Source organism: Vicugna pacos, chromosome 2 (assembly GCF_048564905.1).
Source record: "Vicugna pacos chromosome 2, VicPac4, whole genome shotgun sequence".
Lineage (NCBI taxonomy): Eukaryota > Metazoa > Chordata > Mammalia > Artiodactyla > Camelidae > Vicugna > Vicugna pacos.
The window spans coordinates 34,052,025-34,070,446 of record NC_132988.1 but is presented as its reverse complement, the minus strand read 5'-3'; the positions used below and the strand labels follow the sequence as shown (position 1 = coordinate 34,070,446).

Sequence of the window (18,422 nt, the reverse complement as noted above, 5' to 3'; positions counted from 1 at the left end):
AATCTGTGTATTTCAGTGAATGGCACATTATATGTTCAAATATGATTACACTCTGGTAAATTTACAAAACTGAGGGATTTAAAAAGAAATACTTAACTTCATTATATTTATTATAGTTTTACCATTCCTTACTTCCTAACGTTATCAAGTCCGAGCTCCTACTGCCCACTGTACAACAGGCCAAGAAATCCACAGACGAGGTGTTGGGGCAAGGAATGGCGGTCTGATTCGGAAAGCCAGCAGGAGAGGGTGGACTAGTGTCCCAAAGAACCATTTTACCGGGTTAGAATTCAGGCTTCTTTTATACTAAAAGGGAGAGGAGGGCTGTGACTGGTTGTTGCAAATTTCTTGGTACAGTAATCTTTTGTTCCCATAGCTGTCCTATAGGTCTGGTCACATGCTCCTATAAACCTCCAACAAGACAATTGTTCTCTCTCCTGTTCTGCAGTTTTTTTTTATCTGTATATGAACTGAAAAGTGTTACACCTTTAAGGTCAGAGCCTTGAAAACGGGCTATCCTGCATATTGCAGGCTGTAGGCAACATTGTTTCACAAAGCTGCAGAGGCAGCATGACTAAGCACAGGCCACAGAGCACGACCCTTGGCGCTAAAGGAAGAGACCCAACATGGAGTCAGGTTTGTTTTCTGTTACACTAAGTCTGAAATAGCAGCCAGATATGTACCCAGTAGAAGGTTTTCTTGTATTTTAAAGTGACCTTTAAGTACTGTTTAGCTTCATTTTAAAATTATTGTTAGTAATTCAGTTTGCTTAAAGAATTGAATTAACCTTTTATTTCTGTAAAGAAAAAACCTACCTTTACTTCCCCTTTTAAGTACTGTTTTAACAGCACGCGTTAACTTCAGACCTTAGGGAAAGTACAAAATAAACAGCAAGCTGATAGTATCTAGTCAAAGTAAAACGCGGCACAGGGAAATGGGGAGAGAAGGCGGGCAGTCACCAAATACCAAATGGAATTTGTTTTTACTTCAGCATTAGGGAGCATCGGTGAGAACTACTTCTAAGCTAAAAATGTCTAGCACCTGAAAAAAAAATCAAGACGGGTTCTCTCTGGATACAAGAGGACAGGATTTAAGTGAGTACACACTTAAGGTTAAGTGAGTAAATACTTAGGGCGGAAAAAATGTAACCACCACTGTGGTACTTTGGAACTTTTTTGTTTGTTTGTTTTTAAACTCAGCAGCAGAGCAGGGAATTTTTCGGGTTCCTCGGCCAGTCGGCGGGCGAACCTGCGTTTAAGGCGAGGGACACCCTGTTGGGTCCGGGAGGGAGACGACGATGCGGACCAGGTGATGACGACCTGCAGAAATTAAGGCGCTGACAGGGCTCGCGAGGCCGGGGCGCTCGGGCGGCCGGGCGGCTCCCCGCGCCCGCAGAGGCCCCCGGGCGGTGGGGACGGCGGGCGCGTCAATGGGCCCATTCAAGGCCGGCGCGGCGCGGGGGTTGAGAAGTTAAGGGGCGGGAGGTGGCGCGTCGAGGCCGCGGCCGCGCCATTTGCATTTCAATGAAACCCGTCTGTTGACTCAGTGCCCGGCGCTTCCGCAGCTCCCACCAGAATCTGCCTTTGTTGGTTTTAGCTCCGGTCAAGTCCACTTCTTGCAACGGGGGAGCCGCGCGCATTGAGTTTGTGTAGTCAGGCAGAACACTCGACAGGAAGGAAGGAGGAAGGGGTGCTCCGCGCGGCCATTGTCTGGGCAACGGGGCTTAAGCAGCCGAGTGACTATTTAATCTATAAGGTGCACTTGAATCCCTTGCAAATCCTCTCAGTGTGGAGCAGGGGGCACCCAGACGGGGACAGATGGTGCAGAACCCCTTTGTTTAAAAAATATGGAAATGCGCTTTTTAATTTACTTAAGGTAGTCTCGCTCTTTTAACTGTTGCTATTTCCGCGTGTTTCATTGTCCAGGAGGGACCAGAGATGCTAATGGGTCTGGTCGGTCTTGCCAAAGCGCCCCGGCTCGCTCGCTCTCTTTTTTGATGTAATAGCTGGAAGTGAGTCTGCTAAGTTTTGGTAAGCCATCGTTACACTAAGGAGCCCTCCTACCTTTGTGGTGTCTTTTGAGCTTAGGCAGAGAGAGGCAGACAGCAGCAGAGGGAAATTTGTTTAAAAGTCTTGCAAGATCTCTTTTTCAGAGGACTCCTTCTCTCTTTTCTTTTTTCCCATTGAACATCAAATTCAGAGGTGTCAGGTTGCTTCGAGCGTAACTAGGGGGAAAGGAAGAATGTCCTGTTCTCAGTGTCCTCTGCTACTTTGCACTGACCCCTTGGGCCATGACGCACAATGAAGGGTGACCCACTTGGGTTCCCATAGCCGGAAGGATGCTGTGGCTCGGGCCGCACAAGTGTTTCTGCTTCCACAGCTGTAATTTAGAGTATGTTCAACATCAGGCTGTGGCAATGTACGCATATGCACTATCTTAGAAAAGTGGAAGATTCTGCCCACAGAGCCCTTGGGTACGCTGACAGGTCACAAGATGGATTTTCTGATTATCCTGCCAACACCGAGGACTCCATTTTCAGCGAGCCTCGGGGCGCACGCAGCAACACACCCCAAGCCAGTCTGAAAGGAGGTCGACCAACTGTCCACACACGACCTATTTTTCCTGCCCCAGCTTTTGTTTGAAACATGGCAGTCATGATCCTGCTAGACTCTTCAAGCCATGGCAATACAAATCAATTAAAGAAAAAAATGTGAATGGATAACTGGTCAAAATCAGAAAATTTTCCGTTTCAGCACAGATTACCCAGGAAGCAGATTAGTGTCTTGTGGTTTTGGAGGTAGGCTGAAGCTGACACATTGGAAAATAGGTAGTTGAAATATCTTAATCTTGAGATGTTTAAATCTTGGGCATGTTAATACATTTATATGAAGAGACAGATGTCTGTTTGGTCTCTAATTCTAGCACAAACATTTGACTACGTGAAATGCTCACAATCCATTTCTATTTTTCTTAAAAGGCTCTGTCTCTTACTTGCCACGTGGCCCTCAATTTGTTCTGACATGCTTTCTCTAAGAACACAGACAATGCAGATATAACACCTGGATCTGTGAGTTAATTGCTACCTCGGCCGCCACCAAGAGACTTTCTAAGTGGCCAAGCACAAGGATCTTCTGTTTCTTATCCAAGTGCCTTATTTCATCAAAGCCCCAAGTCCATGAATTGACCCTTAACTATGAATTCCTGCTTCACTTCTATTTCACTTGGCCATTTTAGAGCAAGAAAGAGCCAGAATTAGGTGTCAGCCAGCAGGTGTGGCTTATAATTCATATTTTTTGAAGAAAAATCTGTCTAAGCTGGTTTTAAGTTATCTTGTTAGACATTAAAACTGTGGGGGTGGGAGGGTCAGTGTTTTTACATGCTTAAGCGTTGTTCATTAAACAGATTTGTTGAGAAGTTCAAAAGGTAAAAGAGAGCTTTGTTTGGAGTTTTAAAATTTTACAGGTTTCCCTTCCAAATGGTGAAAAGTGGAATACAATATTATTATTATTATTTTTATTCCACAGGCAGGTGTGAGCTTGAGCATATTAAGTTTCTTGGCTTTCTTTTGATTTTATATAACGAGCCTTTTGTTGGACTTGATTATTACAGTGATGGTCTCCCTCTCTGATTCTGATTAAACCATGAAACCCCACATACTCACTGATATTTGTCATTTCGTTTTGGTTGGTAAGTGAGTTTTGGTGATGAAACTGTGAAGCCACAAATTCCCTGGAGCACTGGAATGCAGTTAAAAGGAAACTACCCCAACCAGCAAAGAGTTTGGTTCAATTTGAACCTGCGGCTTCTCGCTCACTCACAGTTAATAAATGCTACCCATTCATCTAGCCCGGGGAATGAGACTGGCGGCACCCACATTCGACTGGCTGAAGAATTCTCAGGATGCTCCTAAAACCAAGCTGAGTTGTATGGGGTCAACCTGGGCTTCTGCTGAGGATCAGAGAATGAGTATTCTCATAGGTAAGGGCCACCTGAGCAACTGACCCTATTTATGGTAGAGGTACTGGCCAGCTGGGACATGAACTCACAGGCTTTAGTTATGAATCAGTTTTTAAAAGACTATCACAACTGGGTTGAAGGTGTTCAAACTGAACTATTATTTTTAGTTTCTGCATTGCTTGGGTTTGTCCAGAATGAAAGTACTTCTGGTGACGTTCCATACCAGAAAGAGGACTGTTTAGAGGTGTGAACCATTCAGGTGTGGACTCAGGTTAGGAAAGTTCTCCAGGTCATAAGCTGTTTTTCCTAAAGGCAGGACATGTTCCCAGGTGCCAGCGGTGTAAGATTTGTGTTCTGTCTTACCCCATCTCTGCAGTGGTTGACAGTATTGATTGCTTCTTCTTTGAAAAACTCCCTTGGCTTTGGTGACAGAACTCTCTCCTGGCTTTTCTCTTACCTCTCTGGCCTCTCCTTCTCACTCTTCCTTGTAGGCTTTTTGCCCCTTTGCTCATCTGTTAACTGTGTTCTCTTGGGGGTTCTGTCTTTGGTTCTCACCTCTTCTGTACATTGTCCTTGGTGAGATTTCTGGGAGACCTTTTTCATCAACACACTGTGTCTTCCTGCCTCAGGGCCTTTGCTCATATGGTTTTCTCTGCTTACAGTGTTCTTTCCCCAGAGATGGGGATACCTGACTTATTTCTTTATTTAGTTCTCTACTCAAATTGTCAACTTTCAAATGAAGCTTCCCTGGTTATCCATAGAAAATAGCAGGTACCCAGTCAGGGTCGGGACTAGGGTAAGGCAAGCGAGGCGCCCAGGGCACACAGTTTAAGGAGGTAAGTTCAGATCAGCATCTGAGACCGTGTGCCTCCTTATAGTTGGTACTCTGGGCATCTTGCTTACCTCATCTATCCTGACCCTGTACCTGTACTCAGTCACTCTCTAGTCTCTTAATTTAGTTTATCTTACTTTACAGATGTTTTATAACTAACATATATTTAGTTGATAATTGTAGGTCTCTCCACCCTTGTCTCACCCATGCCATTAGAATGTGGGCCATGTTGGAGCAGGGCCTTTGTCTGCTTGGGTTTTTGCTGTCCCCCCAGAGCCTAGAACAGAGTCCAGAATGTAGTAGGTATTCATCATAGATTTATATTTAAATGAATATAATATATAAATGACTATCGCTCATATTATTGATGACTCTCAAATGCACAGAAACAAGGATTGTAAATGGACCTCCCCTCTTGGATGTCCCGCAGCTATTCAAACTCAGTGTGTCCAGAACTGCATTTATCACCTTTCACTCCCAAACCCACCTCCCACCTAAATTTTCTTTTTCTGACAAATAGTGCCTCTGTTTTAGCTCAACCTAAAATGCTAGAGATGTGGTAACTCGAGCCTATCAAGTTTCCTCCCTAAGTAACTCCTGGCTTCCTCATCTCCTTCTCTGCTGCCCTGCTGTGATGTAGGCTCCCCTCCCTTCCTCCTGGAAAAACTGCCGGTGCCCTTCCAACTGATCTCATGGCAAATACTTGTTCTTCTCTGCGGAAACCCTCTGGCACACTGCTGGGAAGTGAGCTCTCTACACCACATATCGGATCACGCCACTTCCTTATCTTAAAATCCTTCCCTGTACCCCCATAGGTTTCAAGATACAGTTCTGATTCATAGACTGGAAGCTCCCTTTGCGGTCTGTCTGCTGACTCTCGCCCCAGAGTCTCCTGCCGCGCCCCCTCCTCTCCTCCTGCTCCTGCCACTACTCTTCCTCGCCCACTCAGTGCACACCCTTGGTGCTCCAGTCACAGAGGACTTGGAATTTGGGAATAATCTAGCCTCCTCAATGCTGCTCTACCATTGCCTAGCTAAGCTCTACCTATCCATCAGCGGAATGGGCAATTTGAACATCCCTCTATCTGTCAAATTGTTTTATAATTTTCTGTTTACTTAACCCTTCTCCCCATCAGACTGAGAGCACCTTAAAGACAGGGACTGGGTCTTTCATTTCTGCACATTCAGCATAGAGTTGGCCCTTGGTGTCATTTATTATTTTTTTTTTGTTTTTTAATTTTTTATTTTTTTGGGGGGGTGATTAGGTTTATTTATTTACTCATTTATTTTAATGGAGGCACTGGGCATTGAGCCCAGGACCTTGTTCATCCTATGCCTGTGCTCTACCGAAGGGCTATACCTTACCCTCTTTCCATGTCATTTGTTAAATGAATGTATAAATTCATCGAAAGATTATCTTGTCATGTGGGATGAGGTTTGGATCTAAATGACTTTTTCCTTACTTGGTATCTATTTATTCCAACATTAAAAAGAAAATCCTTCCTTACTCCCTTGTGTGAGGAGCTTACTCTGTCAAATAGTACATTCTTTCAAGTAGTTGGATGTGGTTTCGGCTTTCCGTTGCGTGCTCTGGATTTACGTATCCGTTCCAGCATCAGTAACACACCAGTTTAGACTTCCTCAGACACTTTTTTTTCACCAGAATATTGTCGGGGTTTTGTCTATGTTTAGTTTTCTAAGTACATTTTGGGATCCAGTGTCTTACCGATTTTTAATGCAAAAATCCAGTTAGAGTTATAATTGGAGTAGTTATCTGAAAATTCATTTTGAGGAAACAGAACTCTTCCTCATTTTCTTCCCATTATGAAGTTGGTTAGTTGCTAGTTTAAGAGTAATCAGATAACATAAAAACCGCATCAAAAACTGGCCTCAAGTGACAGCCACATTTTAAAGTTAATCATTCTACTTCCTCATGACAGTCTTCATAGACTCAGGTTTCTCATGTCATTATATGCGCCTCTCTTCCCATGAATAGATGACCCAGCCAGCAAGCCAACATACTTGTCCTTTAAACCTCTTTAGGGAGATAGGCCATGTCTTCCATGTACTGTTTGAATGTCAGATGGAATAATATGGGTGGAAAATTCTTTCCCTTGTCCAATCCTAGTACTTGAAAACAAATTCAGCCTATTTTCTTGGTGGAGATGTAAAAACAGCTGGCCACCATCCTATTTCCACAAACTCCTTATACCCTCATCTGGCAAGAGGGAAATACATCTTTAGCTCAGTTGGTCTGAAAATTTATTTTGTGGGACCTTCTAAACATCCATAAATTTTACACAAACCATTCGAGCGTTTTACGTGCTTAATCTTGTATTGTTTATCTAGCGCAAGATGCTGCGCGCTGCCCGAAACCCCGTTATAAAGGGAGGGCCGTAACCTTGGAGGAGTCCGGGCTTAGTGTTCACCGTACGGTCAGCCTTTCTCATCCTCTCGTTTGTATTACGGGATTAAAATGAAAATCATAGACATTTTGGTTTTTGACTTGCTTATTTTAAGTCTCTGGTGTCTTTTTTTCTTTTTCTTTTTTTCTTGCTGGGAATAGACGCTAAACTTTCTAATTTAAGCAAAGGAGTTTATGAGCCCCTGGGGCAAAGATTTCATTCCATAGCCCTGAAGTTGGAAGCGGGGAGATGATTTGGTTCATTGATTTCTCTTCTGAGTCTTTTTCTTTCCAGTTCTCTAGCTCCTGATCCCTATCTGCCAGGGGAGTAGTTAATAATTTTTACTCATATCCTCTGGCCTTCAATTAATAAGTACTCAGGTGATCTGATGTAAAGTGTGCTTTAAGTTTGTTCAAGCCACTTACATGAGCCCCCAGCTACAGTGTATTTCAGGCGAAGGTACTGATAGCGTACAAGGATGATGAACGTTGGTTGACATTATCATGAAGTCATTTAATTTTTAAACTGGTTAGTTTTACAAAAATAGATGTAGTTTTTAAAAAGTAACCATAGCCACGGAAGTCCAGTCACTCCCACTTCAACTTCCATGCAGTATAATTTTTAAACTGCCTGAGACAGCTGTTGTAAACCGCCGTCAATCAACAAAAACAAAAAACAAACAAACAAAAAAACCATCCCAACTCCCCCAAATTGGATCACTGTTTACCTGCTTTTCCTTCATTTTTCTTATAGGAGAAACAGGAACAGAGTAGGTCAGTTTTTAAACATAAAACCACTTTGTAAAGCAGTGAGTACATTCAGGGTGCACGCCCTGGGCTGCATCTGTCTGGTCCAGCACACGTGCAGCGTTTGTAGGAGACAGAACATAATGTGTTGTTATATAGTAATGACTTGGAGCTCTTTATACTTATTTCAGGGATGCTGCTATTACTGAAGATTTTTTTTTAACTTCCTTTAGGAAATGCTTTTAAACTTTCAAACCCAAAGTATTTCCTAAATCTGTCCATTTCTTGTCATCCCTACAGCCCATGTCCTAATTTAGATGCTTACCATCTCTTAATCTTGACTATGGAAAAATCCTCTTACTAGTTTTATGCCCAGTTTTTTATACTCCTACAATTAATCCTTTGTACTGTTGCTAAAATTATCTTTTTTCTCTGACCACATGCCTTAGCATGACATTCAAGGCTCTCCCTAGTCTGGTCTTGTTCTACTTTTCTAGCCTTTTTTCCTCTCTTTCCCCTCCACACATTCTATTTCCAGGCAGTTAGTAAAGTTAGACTGACCCTGTGCCCCATTTGCCAAGAGTGGTCTAGGTTTAAACCTGCTGTCCTGGGGTCCTGTCTAGTTTATCATGTTTAGCACCTTCAAAGGTGTCCTGGTTTGGATGATAAATTATATGGTCACTCCTTTATATTTTTAAACACTTTTATTGAGACATAATTATGTACCATTATGTTTACCTGCTTAAAGTGTACAATTCAGTGGTTTTAACATATATACAGAGTTGTAAAACCATAATCTTGATACAATTTTAGAACATTTTCATCACCCCCAAAAGAAACTTTGTACTGGTTAGTAGTGCTTTATCTTCCCCGCATTCTCCATTCCCACCTCCCAGACTTAGGCAACCATGAATTTACTTAAAAAGAAATTTTTTTTAATGTTTTAGTTTATTTTTATTTATTTATATTTCTATGCTTTTTCTCTCTACAGATTTGCCTATTCTGAATATTTAAAATAAATGGTATTATACAATACATATATGTGTGACTTTCTTTGCTTAGCATGTTTTTGATATAGTATGTATCATGTGTCAGTATTTCATTCCTTTCTCTGACGGAATAATGTTCCATCATATGGCTATACCACATTTTATTTATCCATTTATCAGTTGAAGGACACTGGGATTGTTTCCACTTTTTTTGCTACTGTGAATATAATGCTGCTAGAACATTAGTGTACAAGTCTTTGTGTGGATATATGTTTTAATTTCTCTTGAGTATATAGCTAGGATTGGAGTTGCTTGGCCATATGCTAACTCTATGTGTAACATTTTGAAGAATTGTCAAACTGTTTTCCAAAACAGCTGCTCCAATTTACTATCCCACCAGTAAGATATGAGGGTTCCAATTTCTCCACATCTTCATCAACACTTGTTACGGTCCGTCTTTTTGATTATAGCCATCTTGTATGTGAAGTAATATCTCATTGTGGTTTTGATCTGCATTTTACTAATAAGTAATGATGTTGAGCATCTTTTCACATGCTTATTAGACATTCACTAATTTTCTTTAGAGAAATGTCTATTCAAATCTTTCGCCTATTTTAAAATGAGGTCATTTGTCTTTCAATTATTGAATTGTAAGAGTTCTTTATATAGTGTGAGTCCCTTATCAGACATGATTTGCAAATATTTTCTTTCACTCTGTGGGTTGCCTTTTCACTTTCTTGATGCTGTCTTTTGAAGTACAAATGTTTTTCATTTTGGTTTAGTCTGACTTACCAGTCTTCTTTTTGATGACTTATGCTTTTGGTATCATATCTGAGAAATCATTGCCAAGCCCAAGGTCACAAAGATTTACTGCTGAATTTTCTTCTAAGAGTTTTATAATTTTAGATCTTTCATTTAAGTCCATGATCCACTTTGAGTTAGTTTTTGTGTATGGTGTGAAGCTAGGGGTCCAAATTTGTATTTTGCTTGTAGATATCAAGTTGTCTCAGACCATTTGTGGAAAAGACCCTTATTCCATTAAATTGTTTTCACTTGCTACCTCTATGCATTTTCAGTTTAATAATTTATATTGTTGCCTTGACCTAGAATTTTTTTTACCATCCTTCTCTTCCTGTTAACATCTAATTAATTCCTTCAAGATTATATTCAGATCTACCATCTCAATGAACATTCCCTATCGACCCAAGCTGAATTACTCCTCTCTTCTTTCTGTTGCCATAAACAGCATTTATTTTGTCTTGAATATGGCGTGTATTTTATTGTGTTTAAATTAGCTGTATGTACTTCTGTCTCTCTTACTGGACTGTGTATTCGTTATGGGAGGGCTTTCTCACGTGTGGAAGTACAATGTGTGGGAGGTAGTCAGTAAATAATTGCTGGTTAAATAAACAAATGAACAAATAAATGAATGAATGTCTTAAATGATAATACATTTCTAGCCTATGGTAGTGGATTTTGTGTCTAAGAACAACGAAGAGTTCAGTGAATAAGAGTGGTCTGGTTGCATAATACTATTTTAAGCCAAAGGCAAACTCTGAAGTCCATTCCAAAGGAGGGGACCCACAATATTTGACCAACAGTAGCATTTATTTAAAAAATTTTTTTTATCGAGGTAAAACTCCTTTACAACATTATGTAAGTTTCCTGTGTACATTACACGTCTATCTCTAAATACCCTACAGCACACCGACCACTGAAAATTTAGTTTCCATCCACGTCCATTCAGTTGACCCCCTGTACCCATTTCTCCCTTCCCTGTGCTCCTTCCCCTCTGGTAACTGCTACTCTGTTTTCTGTATCTATGTGTTTGTTTTTGTTTGGTTTGTTCATTTACTTTGTTTGTTTTTTATATTCTATATAGGGGTGAAATCACACAATATTTGTCTTTCTTTGTCTTATTTCACATAGCATAACACCCTCAGAGTCTATCCATGTTGTCTCAAATGGCGAGATTTCATCTTTTTTTTCATGGCTGAGTAGTATTACATTATATATATGTGTGTATTAATGTATATTATATATGTGTATATAGATATATATAATACTATATATGTATATGTATGACACATTTTCTATATCCATTCATTCATTGATAGGCACTTAGGGTATTTCCCTCCCTTGGCAATTATAAATAATACCACAGTGTATGTAGGGGTGTATGTATCTTTTCAGATGAGTGTTTTTGTATTCTTTGCATAAAAAATATCCAGAAGTGGCATAGCTGGATGATAGAGAAGTTCTAGTCTTAATTTTTTTTCAAGTTAATTAATTAATTTATTTTTAATTTAATTTAATTTTTTACATTTTTTATTGAGTTATAGTCATTTTACAGTGTTGTGTAAAATTCTAGTGTGGAGCACAATTTTTCAGTTATACATGAACATACATATATTTATTGTCACATTTTTTTTCGCTGTGAGCTACCACAAGATCTTGTATATATTTCCCTGTGCTATACAGTATAATCTTGTTTAGTCTACATTTTTTGAGGAATCTCCATACTATTTTCCATAGTGGCTGCACCCAGTGGTAACGTTTTTGGAATAATTCCTCCAGGTCCCCCTACTAAGGAGGACAGCATTTGAACAGATGAATAAGGGCTAGTATGTCTGTTTAAAAGTCTCATTATTTAGTTTTTACCTTTCCTCCCAAAGGTATCTGTCTTTGACCAGGGTAATAAGAGGTGTCACCCTAGGGTAGGAGTTATGACTGAGGGATATCGCAAAGCTCTGCTTAACCCATACCTCCCCCGTTTCCTTCCTTACCTGTCCTGGTGCTTCATTCCCTACTCTTTGGCTTATAAGTCCAGCCCAGGTTTAATGACAGGATTCCTCATGGGACACCAGAAGCTGAGGCATCATCCCTAGAAGGTCACATTTAGAAAACTAAGCCACCACTGGGAGGCTGATCAGACTTAGTTGTCATTATTTAGGTTACTTTGGAGGACAGGAGGTGACAGAAATCTGAGGTGGTTTGTGCTAATAGACTTTGTGCCCAAATGGCTATTATTAAAAAATACACTGCTCTTTTGCAGGCATCTAGGATCTCCTGGTCCACAGCTATAAAGGCAGACCTAAAGAGCTAATGGTCAGGAAAATCAGGTCTGCTTTAAGCCTGTGCTTAACTAGGACTTGTAGTGTTAAGGCAACTAGTGCTGAGATCGTAGAATTCTATTGTAACCTATTGTCTGGAGATAAGAAAACACCGTGTTACTGGGTTCCAGCGTCACAATGAGAGAGCTCACTTTACACCATCATGTACTCAGGGGATGTGATTTAATCTGCAGTATTATTGAATCTCTGGAAAAGTCAGTTGTGGATCTCCTGTGGATTTTTACAGTGTGTATTCCAAATAAAAGCAACAAAAATGAGTACGAATCTTTTGTATATGGTCAAAGACGAGTTAGTCAAGTGTCAGCGCTGTATAATCACATTCTTCTCAACACGTGTGTGGCTTCTGAACGCTGGCAAAGCAGCATTGCAGTGGGGCTGGAGGGGGGTTGCTGGCGTTTTGGAATGAGTGAACGGCACCCACATAGCATAGATGGCAATGAAAATTTTCAGCTCAGAGATTCAGACGGGCTCTCTGCTGAAAAGGGATGAGGCTAATCCACTGACAGCTAATCAGAAGGTTTTTGTGAAACAGAGTAAGTCCTCCTTGCTTTTGATAGTATCGGCTTCCCCTTGCTCAGACCTAGTTATGGCTGTAGCAAACCACGGGGAATTAGAATCGGAGACCTTAGGAGGCTGAGGGGCCAAGCCCGAGCAAGTCCAGGCTGTCCTGCCAAAGTCCACATGCAGGGAGATACAGTTCCTCTATTTGCTACTTTCCGGAGGGCTGGACCTGTTTTCTGTATTAGTGGAAATTAAAGCTGTAAGACATGGCAGTGTAAAATAAAACTCCAGGAGGGAGGGTCAGCTTCAGAAAATACCCTTTTTCTAATTTAACCTTCTATTGCTTGAGCAATAAGGCTATAACCCCAGTGAAGCTAACAGTACATCTGGAATGAAATCCTTTCATGAAACTTGGAGAAGAGAATATCCCATTTTATAACGTTGAATGTGTCTTTGCCACATGAGTAAGACTGACGTGGCCTTGCTAGTAAGGAACAACATTGCTGTTAGTTTTTAAATTATTGGCATACGGTAACTTTATGTGGACTTGCTGGCATAGACAGGGAAATAGCTGATTCTGAACAGGCCACAGCTTTAGCATCAAATCACTGACATACTGTAAAATGATCAGTTCACTGGTAGAAGCAGAATATTAGGCCCGCTTCTCTCCCCATCTCCAGCATAGCTTATTGTTCACCTCTTAACTGTATTTGTCTTAAGGCATCAGGGAATCTATCATGGTAGAGATCTTTATGGGGAAAGTCACATTCCCAGAAAACAAAATCATGTGTCTATATGCGTGTGCATATAATTCACGGAGAAAGAGAAAAATAAGGCTGAAGCCTGTTTGCTAAGAGCGGATTATGCTAAGTTTATGATCTTAATTTCTGCACCTGTGTCATCAACAGCTTTGCCTGATTCAGCTTATAAGAACATTCATTATAGAAAGTAAAGAAGTCTAGCCTGTGGCTGCTCAGCTAATGAATAATGAAAACAGGATGATTTCAACCTGACAAAAGAAGAATGTATATAACAAGTATGCTAGACTATATAAAACATCTGAAGTCCTCACCCTAGTCGGTACCTAAAACATTGCCCTGTTATTTAGTCTTGTATTGTAGGACATGAAGTCTTAGAATGAATGTGCTAGTACATTCAATAGAGTAAAATTTTGTAAGTTTAAACTAAGAAAGAATAACTTGGTATGAATAGTAAAACCTATTAAAATTAAAAAAAAATTAAAGAAAAATAGATAAAACCGACTGTAAAAAATGTTTAATTATTCTTAAACAGACATGAGCCCAAACACATTGGACTTAACTTGGGGGCTTTTTTAACTTGACAGTCCTCCACCCTTCCGCACCTGGCTTAGAATCACTGCCAGGTGAGCCCATTACTGACTGATGAGAGTGTGTCATACCTGCACTTGGGAGGGGCAGGAAACAAGAGTGGAAACTACTGACCCAGACTGGAAGGTCTTAAACATCTTCCAGACGACCTTATTTGTACCATTCAGTTTCTTTCTATGTGGTACAAAAGAAAATTTCCGCTGGCTGCTGAACTAAAATGATTATAAATGATTGGAATTTTAGATAATAGAGGTTTAGGTAAAATTTTCATTTAATTTTTGTTTGTTTGTTTGTTTTAGAATCATACCTAGATAAGATACAATGTAGAGACGTGGAATAAAAGAAAATACATTTCACTCACTGTCATTTTGGGTGTGCATCTGTGGCACCTAGTCTGAGATTAAGTGTTTGTCCAGGACTGAGGGGATTGTCCTGGACATGGGACTTTCAGTGCTAAAACTGGGAAAGTTCTGGGCAAAGTGGGATAAACTTTTTGCCTAAATGTATTCTCCCAAGTGAGACTTAACACAAGAACTGCTTGTCTTAGCCCAGTCATCTCAGGCAATCAGTGGAAAAGAAATAGAGAACAAGCTAGTTGTTTGAAGCTATTAAGTTTTGGGGTGGTTTGATTCTATCATCTATGTATTTGTCTGTCTACCCACCTGTCTGTCTGTCTGGCTATCTATCTGTCTATCTAGCTAAAATTGTACTCAGAGCTTTGTAACAGGATTTTAAAAATAACAGTATGTTATGGATGTATTTTCAGGTTTTAAAATTGCCCTTTACAACATCAGTTTTAATGGCTGCATGGAATTCCACTGAATGAGGAACCACAATCTATTTAACAGCTCTCGTATCATTGGACCTTTATGTTGCTTCCCATTTTTTGCTCTTGCAAACAATGCTTACCCAAATATCCTTACAGCTAAATCTTTGCATGCAAACTCCACAATCTTTTTTAAGATTCTTAGAAGTGGAATTGCTTAAAAGTGGAATTACTGTTTTGAAGGTTTTTGATGAATATCGCCAAATTGCTCTTCTTAAACGTTGTGCTAATATTCAGACCCACTGACTGTGTGTGAGAATGCTCATCTGCAGACAGCGGGTTTGCAACAAGACAAGCTCCCAAACTCCATCAACTTGACAAGTTAACGAGACCCTCTTATATTCTACGGTTAGTCTCAGGCGCACCACGGTGAGATCCCTCTGGTCAATTTAAAACTGTGCCATGAGAATGTGTTCTGTGCAGCAGCTCCTGATGTTTACATAAATCATTACTTAAGCCCTCAACATCATCAAATATTTATTTAACATCCGCCGTGGGTTAAGAATTGCAGCTGTGAGCCGATGCAGCTTAGAGTGCAAGGGAGGGCACAGAGGCGTAGTTCATTACCTTTGCCTTGGGAGTATTTTCTTTTTCCTTCCTCTTCATAGCTTTATAGAATCAAATTATGGGAAAACCATCCTGCAATTTAGAAAATTAACCATTTTACATTATGAAATATAAAATACTTTCATAAAAGAGCACCATACATATGTGTGGTATTAACAGTTAAAGTTGAACTTTTAGGTAACCACCATACAACTCAAGAAATAGAACATTACCCACACCTGAACCCCCCCATCCCCACCCCTCCCGTGTGTCCTTATGGAAAGGCAACCTCTTCCTGCCCCCGAAAGGTAACCACCATTCTAATGCTATGGAAGTCCTTTCCTTTCTTCTCTTTCTTACTCTACCATCGTTTAGTTTTGCCTGCTTTTAACTTTATATCAAGAAAATCCCAATGAGTTATTCTTTCGATTTTCTGCTTTTGCTCAACATTATGTAAGATTCATCTCTTGTATTCTGGGTAATTGCATCATATTCCACAGTATAACTGTGCCATAAGTTTTAATCCTTTGTACTGTTGATGGATTTGGGTTGTTACCAATTTTTGGCTTTTGAGCCAGTTGAAGATTGATGATGTAACCAGGAAGCAGATGCAGGGAAGGAACAGACTTCATATTAGATGCATAAATAAGTCCACTCTTTGAAAGAGATTAGTTCCTTTGTGATGAATTTTCCCCTTCCAGTGCTTTCAGCTTTGATGATTTGCTTAATTTATAGTTTTGATTGTGAATCCTATTGTCTCGAATCCTCTTTAATTACAGCTGTTTAGTGAGGGTTTTTCCTTCCTCCCTGTGGGATTGTGTGTACATAGGAAACACTCCCGGTGGCTGGCCACCACTGCAACTGCCCGAGCGCAGTCCTCCTGCCACAGTTGCTGTGCTGGGTGAAAATGGAACTTTTGGAGAACACAGCAGCCTCAGAGAGAGGAGGCTTCCTCTAGTATTCAGGAAGTGGGCAGGGCTGAAGAAAGGATGATGTGTGGCTAGTGAAACAAGCTTTGCCCATTTTAGAATTACTCTTTGAACCAGCCATGTGTCCAGAGAGGAAGGTGGGGGAAGTCTCTTTCCTTTTTAAAATTTGTTTTTTCTTGAGTTTTAATTTCTAAAGTCAAGAATTCCTGCTATTACTCTTAGTTTCCTTGGATAGCTAAATTATTCACTAAATAGGAATTTGGGAGCTAGTTCCCAGATCTCCCATGTCACTCAAGCAGCTCTTATCTCTGTATGAGTTCCCCATGAAAACTGAAAAGCTGTCCTGTAGCAGCTGGAAGCAGGCCAAACACCATTGGAAATAATCATGTTTGGGCAGCCCACCACGTGCGTGGAAATGCACGAAGACTCCCTTAATATGCCAGAGTAAGAAATGGGCCACGCTTTCAAAATGCCCAGTGCTGCTCAGATGTGTGGCAAACGTGTGTGAGCGTTGATGTGTGTCTGTATAGGAGAAACAGCAGGAACTGGATGGGTCAGTGGGCATTCATTCAGATTCACAAACTACTGGTCTTAGGGCCCCTTTCAAAGAATGTAAGAAACTCTGATAGTTTGGTTCTGGTCCTGCATTTAATTCAGTTTCTTCTGACTTCCATTCACCTTTGGTCACTGCTTATGCCCCCACTGGGAGGTTAGAGGAGCACAGGCTTCGAAATCATGTGGTGCATAGCATTTTCACAGTTTTGTGGGTAAGTGGTTTTGTTAACTGTCCTTTCCAAAGATAGGAATAACAGAAAACGATTTCTAAATTTTATCAGATTCGGTTTCCAATAGTGTCTGAGATTCTTGATGGAAAAATCTGTCCCATGGGCTCTATGTCCAATAAACTTGGCAGGAAGATTGACCTGGATCAGCAAGTGTCCCCAGGAGACTCGCTAAATCTTAACTTCAGATGGTTTCCATTATGTGGGGTGTGCCACTAAAAGTCCTTGGAAAATGGGGATAGCAGTGTCTATCTGATGGGAGGCTTCAAGGACATCATACATGTAGAACACTTAGCACACCAGTGCCTCAAACAAAAAGCAACATTTGTTGCTAATATTATCAGAACCTAATAATGTATCTTCGCTGTTGGTAAGGATGGCAGGACTTGTAAATAACTATCAGATAAATAGCTGATGAAACTAGCTAAAAAGCTAGACAAAAGATATATGGCTGGACTGTCATGCAGTCATGCTGCTCCTTTGTTGGCATTCCCTTGGTCTGATCATGACCTAGTGGGCTCCGTCTTGCCTGTAGGTTTCCCCAGTGTGCACCAGCAGCTGGGTTTCCATTCCTTTTTATTCTTCCCTTTCAGTGCTGTTGTTGAGTGGTGCTGGAATCTAGCAGTACTTGATGATCCCAGTTTGATGAATATCCTGTGTGTGTGTGTAGTGCTCCTATATGCGTGTTGGTACATGAACTTAGACTTTGTTAGGTCCATATCCCCTCATCCAGAGCAATGTGCTGACTCCAAAAAGAGTCCAGTGATACCTGAAATGTGCTTTGATGAGAGTATGTATGTGTCCGGTAAGTCGAAGTGCCTGAATGACATGCTTATGAATGTTAGACAATGTTTATAGCTTGAGTTGCAGAAGTTTTACTGATGGAATTTTTTTGTATGCCTTAGATTCTAAGGGAATGTCCACTTCTTCTGTAAAGGACAAGATAATAAATACTCTGGACTTTGCAGGTTGCATACAGTCTCTGTCACATATTCTTCCTTCCCTCCCTCCATCCCTTTCTCCTTCCTTCCTTCCTTCCTTTCTTTTCTTTCTTTCTCTTTCTTAAAAAAATATAAAAGTCATTCACCCAGGAGCAGGTGAGTAGGGAGGTGGCAGGTGAGAGGTCATATATAGGACTAAGGCCAGAGGCCCCTGGCTGTAATCTGCCTACCTCCATATGACATCACATTGGGCATACTGAAAAAAACGTGATCTTGCTAGGCAGGCTTTGGGAAATCAGTATGGACTGACTGACTGATTTCCTATTTTTGAGTCATTCTTTAGGTGATGGGGAGTTGAATCCTTCACACCACCATCACCCCTCCTTTGTAGCCACATCATTAGGGAGTAAACTTGAGGTGATTGTAAATTTCTCTGCTGGACTGAGCAGTACATCATTAGTGAGTGTCATGAGTCCTGTGGTAACA

General features: G+C 40.7%; 1 long non-coding RNA gene across 2 annotated transcripts in view; it reads left to right on the top strand.

Annotated features, from left to right (window-relative positions):
• The first annotated feature begins 954 nt into the window (after window positions 1-954).
• The window catches only part of LOC116285827 (uncharacterized), a 193,263-nt gene continuing 175,795 nt past the window's right edge, over window positions 955-18,422 (top strand). For both annotated transcript variants that reach the window (XR_012059111.1, XR_012059113.1), the window contains exon 1: window positions 955-1,094. This is a non-coding gene — a long non-coding RNA (uncharacterized lncRNA). The remainder of the gene's footprint in view (window positions 1,095-18,422) is intronic.